Source organism: Phalangium opilio, unplaced genomic scaffold, assembly GCF_054372755.1.
Source record: "Phalangium opilio isolate 3A_F unplaced genomic scaffold, DU_Popi_V2 ptg000022l_1, whole genome shotgun sequence".
Taxonomy (NCBI): Eukaryota; Metazoa; Arthropoda; class Arachnida; order Opiliones; family Phalangiidae; genus Phalangium; species Phalangium opilio.
Genome location: NW_028324154.1, coordinates 887,146 through 896,648, shown reverse-complemented (window position 1 = coordinate 896,648; position 9,503 = coordinate 887,146). Strand labels below are relative to the sequence as shown.

The 9,503-nt window shown below is 43.9% G+C and overlaps 2 non-coding genes across 2 annotated transcripts; both read left to right on the top strand.

Annotated features, from left to right (window-relative positions):
* The first annotated feature begins 2,517 nt into the window (after positions 1-2,517).
* TRNAC-GCA (transfer RNA cysteine (anticodon GCA)) lies at positions 2,518-2,589 on the top strand. The gene has a single exon. It is a non-coding gene; the product is annotated as a tRNA-Cys (tRNA).
* A 6,332-nt stretch (positions 2,590-8,921) lies between these two features.
* TRNAC-GCA (transfer RNA cysteine (anticodon GCA)) lies at positions 8,922-8,993 on the top strand. The gene has a single exon. It is a non-coding gene; the product is annotated as a tRNA-Cys (tRNA).
* The last annotated feature ends 510 nt before the right edge of the window (positions 8,994-9,503 follow it).

Below are 9,503 nucleotides of genomic sequence, written 5' to 3'. Positions count from 1 at the left end.
GTAACAAGTTTTCTAACTTAGCTACTACCGTAACAAGGTTGCAGATGTTGTTTTAATATTGTATAGTTAACTCCAGGAATTAATGCTGTAACTTAATCATTCTTTTAATTCAATTTAACCGTTATAACCACTTACATATTCCATTGTAATGTTTTCGATGCTTTTAATAAAAATAAAAAAAAAAAGCATTCGACTGCAGATCGAGAGGTCCTTGGTTCAAACCCGAGTTCATCCTGTAACAGCACGGAGCATTGCCTTTATTTAAGTTAATTAGACATTACGGTTATGAACAAGGAGGAATAGCTCAGTGGTAGAGCATTCGACTGCAGATCGAGAGGTCTTTGGTTCAAACCCGAGTTCCCCCTGTAACAGCACAGATCATTGCCTTTATTTTAGTTAATTAGACATTACGGTTATGAACAAGGGGGAATAGCTCAGTGGTAGAGCATTCGACTGCAGATCGAGAGGTACTTGGGTCAAACCCGAGTTCCCCCTGTTACAGCACGGATCATTGCCTTTATTTTAGTTAATTAGACATTACGGTTATGAACAAGGGGGAATAGCTCAGTGGTAGAGCATTCGACTGCAGATCGAGAGGTACTTGGTCCAAACCCGATTTCCCCCTGTATCAGCACGGAGCATTGCCTTTATTTTACATAATTAGACGTTACGGTTATGAACAAGGGGGAATAGCTCAGTGGTAGAGCATTCGACTGCAGATCGAGAGGTCCTTGGTTCAAACCCGAGTTCATCCTGTAACAGCACGGAGCATTGCCTTTATTTAAGTTAATTAGACATTACGGTTATGAACAAGGAGGAATAGCTCAGTGGTAGAGCATTCGACTGCAGATCGAGAGGTCTTTGGTTCAAACCCGAGTTCCCCCTGTAACAGCACAGATCATTGCCTTTATTTTAGTTAATTAGACATTACGGTTATGAACAAGGGGGAATAGCTCAGTGGTAGAGCATTCGACTGCAGATCGAGAGGTACTTGGTCATAACCCAACCCGAGTGCCCCTTGTAACAGCACGGAGCATTGCCTTTATTTTAGTTAATTAGACATTACGGTTATAAACAAGGAGGAATAGCTCAGTGGTAGAGCATTCGACTGCAGATCGAGAGGTCCTTGGTTCAAACCCGAGTTCATCCTGTAACAGCACGGAGCATTGCCTTTATTTAAGTTAATTAGACATTACGGTTATGAACAAGGAGGAATAGCTCAGTGGTAGAGCATTCGACTGCAGATCGAGAGGTCTTTGGTTCAAACCCGAGTTCCCCCTGTAACAGCACAGATCATTGCCTTTATTTTAGTTAATTAGACATTACGGTTATGAACAAGGGGGAATAGCTCAGTGGTAGAGCATTCGACTGCAGATCGAGAGGTACTTGGTCATAACCCAACCCGAGTGCCCCTTGTAACAGCACGGAGCATTGCCTTTATTTTAGTTAATTAGACATTACGGTTATAAACAAGGAGGAATAGCTCAGTGGTAGAGCATTCGACTGCAGATCGAAAGGTCCGCGGTTCATACCCGAGTTCCCCCTGTAACAGCACGGATCATTGCCTTTATTTTAGTTAATTAGACATTACGCTTATGAACAAGGAGGAATAGCTCAGTGGTAGAGCATTCGACTGCAGTTTGAGAGCTCTTTGGTTCAAAACCGAGTTCCCCCTTTAACAGCACGGATCATTGCGTTTATTTTAGTTAATTAGATATTACGATAATGAACAAGGGGGAAAAGCTCAGTGAAAGAGCATTCGACTGCAGATCGAGTGGTCCTTGGTTCAAACCCGAGTTCCCTCTGTTACAGCACGGATCATTGCCTTTATTTTAGTTAATTAGACATTAAGGTTATGAACAATTGGGAATAGCACAGTGGTAGAGCATTCGACTGCAGATCGAGAGGTCCTTGGTTCAAACCAGAGTTCATCCTGTGACAGCACGGAGCATTGCCTTTATTTTAGTTAATTAGACATTACGGTTATGAACAGGGGGGAATAGCTCAGTGGAAGAGCATTCGACTGCAGATCGAGAGTTCTTTGGTTCAAACCCGAGTTCCCCCTGTAACAGCACGGATCATTGCGTTTATTTTAGTTAATTAGATATTACGATAATGAAGAAGGGGGAAAAGCTCAGTGGAAGAGCATTCGACTGCAGATCGAGAGGTCCTTGGTTCAAACTCGAGTTCCCCCTGTTACAGCACGGATCATTGCCTTTATTTTAGTTAATTAGACATTACGGTTATGATTAAGGGGGAATAGCTCAGTGGTAGAGCATTCGACTGCAGATCGAGAGGTACTTGGTCCAAACCCGATTTCCCCCTGTAACAGCACGGAGCATTGCCTTTATTTTAGTTAATTAGACATTACGGTTATGAACAAGGGGGAATAGCTCAGTGGAAGAGCATTCGACTGCAGATCGAGAGGTACCTGGTCCAAACCCAACCCGAGCGCCCCTGTAACAGCACGGAGCATTGCCTTTATTTTACGTAATTAGACATTACGGTTATGAACGAGGGGGAATAGCTCAGTGGTAGAGCATTCGACTGCAGATCGAAAGGTCCTTGGTTCAAACCCGAGTTCCCCCTGTAAAAGCACGGATCATTGCCTTTATTTTAGTTAATTAGACATTACGGTTATGAACAATGAGGAATAGCTCAGTGGTAGAGCATTCGACTGCAGATCGAGAGCTCTTTGGTTCAAACCCGAGTTCCCCCTGTAACAGCACGGATCATTGCGTTGATTTTAGTTAATTAGATATTACGATAATGAACAAGGGGGAAAAGCTCAGTGGAAGAGCATTCGACTGCAGATCGAGAGGTACTTGGTTCAAACCCGAGTTCCCCCTGTTACAGCACGGATCATTGCCTTTGTTTTAGTTAATTAGACATTACGGTTATGAACAAGGGGGAATAGCTCAGAGGTAGAGCATTCCACTGCAGATCGAGAGGTACTTGGTCCAAACCCGATTTCCCCCTGTAACAGCACGGAGCATTGCCTTTATTTAAGTTAATTAGACATTACGGTTATGAACAAGGAGGAATAGCTCAGTGGTAGAGCATTCGACTGCAGATCGAGAGGTCTTTGGTTCAAACCCGAGTTCCCCCTGTAACAGCACGGATCATTGCCTTTATTTTAGTTAATTAGACATTACGGTTATGAACAATGAGGAATAGCTCAGTGGTAGAGCATTCGACTGCAGATCGAGAGCTCTTTGGTTCAAACCCGAGTTCCCCCTGTAACAGCACGGATCATTGCGTTGAGTTTAGTTAATTAGATATTACGATAATGAACAAGGGGGAAAAGCTCAGTGGAAGAGCATTCGACTGCAGATCGAGAGGTACTTGGTTCAACCCGAGTTGCCCCTGTTACAGCACGGATCATTGCCTTTATTTTAGTTAATTAGACATTACGGTTATGAACAAGGGGGAATAGCTCGGTGGTAGAGCATTCGACTGCAGATCGAGAGGTCTTTGGTTCAAACCCGAGTTCCCCCTGTAACAGCACGGATCATTGTCTTTATTTTAGTTAATTAGACATTACGGTTATGAACAATGAGGAATAGCTCAGTGGTAGAGCATTCGACTGCAGATCGAGAGCTCTTTGGTTCAAACCCGAGTTCCCCTGTAACAGCACGGATCATTGCGTTGATTTTAGTTAATTAGATATTACGATAATGAACAAGGGCGAAAAGCTCAGTGGAAGAGCATTCGACTGCAGATCGAGAGGTACTTGGTTCAAACCCGAGTTCCCCCTGTAACAGCACAGATCATTGCCTTTATTTTAGTTAATTAGACATTACGGTTATGAACAAGGGGGAATAGCTCAGTGGTAGAGCATTCGACGGCAGATCGAGAGGTACTTGGTCATAACCCAACCCGAGTGCCCCCTGTAACAGCACGGAGCATTGCCTTTATTTTAGTTAATTAGACATTACGGTTATAAACAAGGAGGAATAGCTCAGTGGTAGAGCATTCGACTGCAGATCGAAAGGTCCGCGGTTCATACCCGAGTTCCCCCTGTAACAGCACGGATCATTGCCTTTATTTTAGTTAATTAGACATTACGGTTATGAACAAGGAGGAATAGCTCAGTGGTAGAGCATTCGACTGCAGTTTGAGAGCTCTTTGGTTCAAAACCGAGTTCCCCCTTTAACAGCACGGATCATTGCGTTTATTTTAGTTAATTAGATATTACGATAATGAACAAGGGGGAAAAGCTCAGTGAAAGAGCATTCGACTGCAGATCGAGTGGTCCTTGGTTCAAACCCGAGTTCCCTCTGTTACAGCACGGATCATTGCCTTTATTTTAGTTAATTAGACATTAAGGGTATGAACAATTGGGAATAGCACAGTGGTAGAGCATTCGACTGCAGATCGAGAGGTCCTTGGTTCAAACCAGAGTTCATCCTGTGACAGCACGGAGCATTGCCTTTATTTTAGTTAATTAGACATTACGGTTATGAACAAGGGGGAATAGCTCAGTGGAAGAGCATTCGACTGCAGATCGAGAAGTACCTGGTCCAAACCCAACCCGAGTGCCCCCTGTAACAGCACGGATCATTGCGTTGATTTTAGTTAATTAGATATTACGATAATGAACAAGGGGGAAAAGCTCAGAGGAAGAGCATTCGACTGCAGATCGAGAGGTACTTGGTTCAAACCCGAGTTCCCCCTGTAACAGCACGGATCATAGCGTTGATTTTAGTTAATTAGACATTACGGTTATGAACAAGGGGGAATAGCTCAGTGGTAGAGCATTCCACTGCAGATCGAGAGGTACTTGGTCCAAACCCGATTTCCCCCTGTATCAGCACGGAGCATTGCCTTTATTTTACATAATTAGACGTTACGGTTATGAACAAGGGGGAATAGCTCAGTGGTAGAGCATTCGACTGCAGATCGAGAGGTCCTTGGTTCAAACCCGAGTTCATCCTGTAACAGCACGGAGCATTGCCTTTATTTAAGTTAATTAGACATTACGGTTACGAACAAGGAGGAATAGCTCAGTGGTAGAGCATTCGACTGCAGATCGAGAGGTCTTTGGTTCAAACCCGAGTTCCCCCTGTAACAGCACGGATCATTGCCTTTATTTTAGTTAATTAGACATTACGGTTATGAACAAGGGGGAATAGCTCAGTGGTAGAGCATTCGACTGCAGATCGAGAGGTACTTGGTCATAACCCAACCCGAGTGCCCCCTGTAACAGCACGGAGCATTGCCTTTATTTTAGTTAATTAGACATTACGGTTATAAACAAGGAGGAATAGCTCAGTGGTAGAGCATTCGACTGCAGATCGAAAGGTCCGCGGTTCATACCCGAGTTCCCCCTGTAACAGCACGGATCATTGCTTTTATTTTAGTTAATTAGACATTACGGTTATGAACAAGGAGGAATAGCTCAGTGGTAGAGCATTCTACTGCAGTTTGAGAGCTCTTTGGTTCAAAACCGAGTTCCCCCTTTAACAGCACGGATCATTGCGTTTATTTTAGTTAATTAGATATTACGATAATGAACAAGGGGGAAAAGCTCAGTGAAAGAGCATTCGACTGCAGATCGAGAGGTCCTTGGTTCAAACCCGAGTTCCCTCTGTTACAGCACGGATCATTGCCTTTATTTTAGTTAATTAGACATTAAGGTTATGAACAATTGGGAATAGCACAGTGGTAGAGCATTCGACTGCAGATCGAGAGGTCCTTGGTTCAAACCAGAGTTCATCCTGTGACAGCACGGAGCATTGCCTTTATTTTACATAATTAGACATTACGGTTATGAACAAGGGGGAATAGCTCAGTGGTAGAGCATTCCACTGCAGATCGAGAGGTCCTTGGTTCAAACCCGAGTTCCCCCTGTAAAAGCACGGATCATTGCCTTTATTTTAGTTAATTAGACATTACGGTTATAAACAAGGAGGAATAGCTCAGTGGTAGAGCATTCGACTGCAGATCGAGAGCTCTTTGGCTCAAACCAGAGTTCATCCTGTAACAGCACGGAGCATTGCCTTTATTTTAGTTAATTAGACATTACGGTTATGAACAAGGAGGAATAGCTCAGTGGAAGAGCATTCGACTGCAGATCGAGAGGTACCTGGTCCAAACCCAACCCGAGTGCCCCCTGTAACAGCACGGAGCATTGCCTTTATTTTACGTAATTAGACATTACGGTTATGAACAAGGGGGAATAGCTCTGTGGTAGAGCATTCGACTGCAGATCGAAAGGTCCTTGGTTCAAACCCGAGTTCCCCCTGTAAAAGCACGGATCATTGTCTTTATTTTAGTTAATTAGACATTACGGTTATGAACAATGAGGAATAGCTCAGTGGTAGAGCATTCGACTGCAGATCGAGAGCTCTTTGGTTCAAACCCGAGTTCCCCCTGTAACAGCACGGATCATTGCGTTTATTTTAGTTAATTAGATATTACGATAATGAACAAGGGGGAAAAGCTCAGTGAAAGAGCATTCGACTGCAGATCGAGAGGTCCTTGGTTCAAACCCGAGTTCCCTCTGTTACAGCACGGATCATTGCCTTTATTTTAGTTAATTAGACATTAAGGTTATGAACAATTGGGAATAGCACAGTGGTAGAGCATTCGACTGCAGATCGAGAGGTCCTTGGTTCAAACCAGAGTTCATCCTGTGACAGCACGGAGCATTGCCTTTATTTTACATAATTAGACATTACGGTTATGAACAAGGGGGAATAGCTCAGTGGTAGAGCATTCCACTGCAGATCGAGAGGTCCTTGGTTCAAACCCGAGTTCCCCCTGTAAAAGCACGGATCATTGCCTTTATTTTAGTTAATTAGACATTACGGTTATAAACAAGGAGGAATAGCTCAGTGGTAGAGCATTCGACTGCAGATCGAGAGCTCTTTGGCTCAAACCAGAGTTCATCCTGTAACAGCACGGAGCATTGCCTTTATTTTAGTTAATTAGACATTACGGTTATGAACAAGGAGGAATAGCTCAGTGGAAGAGCATTCGACTGCAGATCGAGAGGTACCTGGTCCAAACCCAACCCGAGTGCCCCCTGTAACAGCACGGAGCATTGCCTTTATTTTACGTAATTAGACATTACGGTTATGAACAAGGGGGAATAGCTCTGTGGTAGAGCATTCGACTGCAGATCGAAAGGTCCTTGGTTCAAACCCGAGTTCCCCCTGTAAAAGCACGGATCATTGTCTTTATTTTAGTTAATTATACATTACGGTTATGAACAATGAGGAATAGCTCAGTGGTAGAGCATTCGACTGCAGATCGAGAGCTCTTTGGTTCAAACCCGAGTTCCCCCTGTAACAGCACGGATCATTGCGTTGATTTTAGTTAATTAGATATTACGATAATGAACAAGGGGGGAAAGCTCAGTGGAAGAGCATTCGACTGCAGATCGAGAGGTACTTGGTTCAAACCCGAGTTCGCCCTGTTACAGCACGGATCATTGCCTTTATTTTAGTTAATTAGACATTACGGTTATGAACAAGGGGGAATAGCTCAGTGGTAGAGCATTCCACTGCATATCGAGAGGTACTTGGTCCAAACCCGATTTCCCCCTGTAACAGCACGGAGCATTGCCTTTATTTTACATAATTAGACGTTACGGTTATGAACAAGGGGGAATAGCTCAGTGGTAGAGCATTCGACTGCAGATCGAGAGGTCCTAGGTTCAAACCCGAGTTCATCCTGTAACAGCACGGAGCATTGCCTTTATTTTAGTTAATTAGACATTACGGTTATGAACAGGGAGGAATAGCTCAGTGGTAGAGCATTCGACTGCAGATCGAGAGGTCTTTGGTTCAAACCCGAGTTCCCCCTGTAACAGCACGGATCATTGCCTTTATTTTAGTTAATTAGACATTACGGTTATGAACAAGGGGGAATAGCTCAGTGGTAGAGCATTCGACTGCAGATCGAGAGGTACTTGGTCCAAACCCAACCCGAGTGCCCCCTGTAACAGCACGGAGCATTGCCTGTATTTTAAGTAATTAGACATTACTGTTATGAACAAGGGGGAATAGCTCAGTGGTAGAGCATTCGACTGCAGATCGAAAGGTCCGTGGTTCAAACCCGAGTTCCCCCTGTAAAAGCACGGATCATTGCCTTTATTTTAGTTAATTAGACATTACGGTTATGAACAAGGAGGAATAGCTCAGTGGTAGAGCATTCGACTGCAGTTCGAGAGCTCTTTGGTTCAAACCCGAGTTCCCCCTTTAACAGCACGGATCATTGCGTTTATTTTAGTTAATTAGATATTACGATAATGAACAAGGGGTCAAAGCTCAGTGGAAGAGCATTCGACTGCAGATCGAGAGGTCCTTGGTTCAAACTGAGTTCCCTTGTAACAGCACTGATCATTGCCTTTATTTTAGTTAATTAGACATTACGGTTATGAACAAGGTGGAATAGCTCAGTGGTAGAGCATTCGACTGCAGATCGAGAGGTACTTGGTCCAAACCCAACCCGAGTGCCCCCTGTAACAGCACGGAGCATTGCCTTTATTTTAGTTAATTAGACATTACGGTTATGAACAAGGAGGAATAGCTCAGTGGTAGAGCATTCGACTGCAGTTCGAGAGCTCTTTGGTTCAAACCCGAGTTCCCCCTTTAACAGCACGGATCATTGCGTTTATTTTAGTTAATTAGATATTACGATAATGAACAAGGGGTCAAAGCTCAGTGGAAGAGCATTCGACTGCAGATCGAGAGGTCCTTGGTTCAAACTGAGTTCCCTTGTAACAGCACTGATCATTGCCTTTATCTTAGTTAATTAGACATTATGGTTATGAACAAGGTGGAATAGCTCAGTGGTAGAGCATTCGACTGCAGATCGAGAGGTACTTGGTCCAAACCCAACCCGAGTGCCCCCTGTAACAGCACGGAGCATTGCCTTTATTTTACATAATTAGACATTACGGTTATGAACAAGGGGGAATAGCTCAGTGGTAGAGCATTCGACTGCAGATCGAGAGGTACTTGGTTCAAACCCGAGTTCCCCCTGTTACAGCACGGATCATTGCCTTTATTTTAGTTAATTAGACATTACGGTTATGAACAAGGCGGAATAGCTCAGTGGTAGAGCATTCCACTGCATATCGAGAGGTACTTGGTCCAAACCCGATTTCCCCCTGTAACAGCACGGAGCATTGCCTTTATTTTACATAATTAGACGTTACGGTTATGAACAAGGGGGAATAGCTCAGTGGTAGAGCATTCGACTGCAGATCGAGAGGTCCTTGGTTCAAACCCGAGTTCATCCTGTAACAGCACGGAGCGTTGCCTTTATTTTAGTTAATTAGACATTACGGTTATGAACAAGGGGGAATAGCTCAGTGGTAGAGCATTCGACTGCAGATCGAGAGGTACTTGGTCCAAACCCAACCCGAGTGCCCCCTGTAACAGCACGGAGCATTGCCTGTATTTTAAGTAATTAGACATTACGGTTATGAACAAGGGGAAATAGCTCAGTGGTAGAGCATTCGACTGCAGATCGAAAGGTCCGTGGTTCAA